The sequence below is a fragment of the Sardina pilchardus genome, chromosome 15 (genome assembly GCF_963854185.1).
Source record: "Sardina pilchardus chromosome 15, fSarPil1.1, whole genome shotgun sequence".
Lineage (NCBI taxonomy): Eukaryota > Metazoa > Chordata > Actinopteri > Clupeiformes > Clupeidae > Sardina > Sardina pilchardus.
The window spans coordinates 27,289,334-27,290,370 of NC_085008.1; the positions used below are offsets into that span (position 1 = coordinate 27,289,334).

The 1,037-nt window shown below is 43.7% G+C and overlaps 1 protein-coding gene across 3 annotated transcripts in view; it reads right to left on the minus strand.

Annotated features, from left to right (window-relative positions):
- The window catches only part of rnf11b (ring finger protein 11b), a 19,053-nt gene continuing 18,016 nt past the window's right edge, over nt 1-1,037 (minus strand). For 2 of the 3 annotated variants that reach the window (XM_062555668.1, XM_062555669.1), the window contains one exon: nt 1-1,037. This exon is cut by the window's right edge and continues 1,993 nt beyond it. The gene's annotated coding sequence lies outside the window, so the exon portion shown is untranslated. The other variant, XR_009941458.1, reaches the window with a different exon arrangement.

Below are 1,037 nucleotides of genomic sequence, written 5' to 3' on the forward strand. Positions count from 1 at the left end.
TTCCTTAGCATAGATTCTATTTATTATTTGTCTGCAGTACACTGTATGCCTTTATATACTTACAGACAGAGATAAACCAGAAGAAAAACACAACAATCTCACAGGCACACACATTGCTTACTGTATCATACACACCTCACATGTCTGCATGACTTGTTGCCTAACCACATGGGATCAGTTGTAATGTTGTACATTGCATTTACAGTTCATTCGTAGAGGGGACCGGGGGGTGGGGGCTGTCATCCCAGTCTTTGGCCCTGCTTACATGCACCAGGTTTGTCCTCAGGGCATGTGTGTGTCTGTATGTGTGCTGCAGGCTTCTGTCACTGTACACCAAATCACTGGTTACTCAACCACAAGCACAGCCGACAAGATCCTGTGCCAGCCTCGGGGACAAATCAAAATGCATATCTGTGTCATGTGACTGAAGGCACCGGAGACCCAGGCTGAATGAGAGACAAAAGTGACACGATAAACAAAAGGTTCTGTGCAAAGCAGACATGACCCTCCCAGAAGACATTATAGGACGTGGACCACCACCATCCAAACTCACAGAAGGATGTTCCCAATGCTTTCGCTCCCTAGCATGGAAGCCTAGCAGTTTTTTTTTTTTTAAAAAAAGCCCCATTTAGACGTCCTTGGATGGTGTGATACCAAATAAGCATTACATACATGCATACACATACCCAAACAAATATGCACCACACCAAGTGTATTTTTCAGAAATGGTTGTAAATATCACAATAAATCACTCTAAAAGTATTCAGATTCACTCCTCATTTACATGATATGGAAAACATGAAACATGAGAGCTGGTGCTGCTAGGGGTATGACTCACGTGCACACTTCCTTGTTCCAATGAAAAATTGGCATGGCCGACTTAAAAACAGCAAAACATTTTCGTTTCTTGTGCTTTCACCATCAAGAAGAAAAAGGAGGAAGTGTGGAAATGTATCCCAATCCACCTGAGAAGCCCAAAAAGAAGCAATCCTACACCAATGACAAGTCTTTTCCCTGCGCGCGCGCTCGCTTGCTCG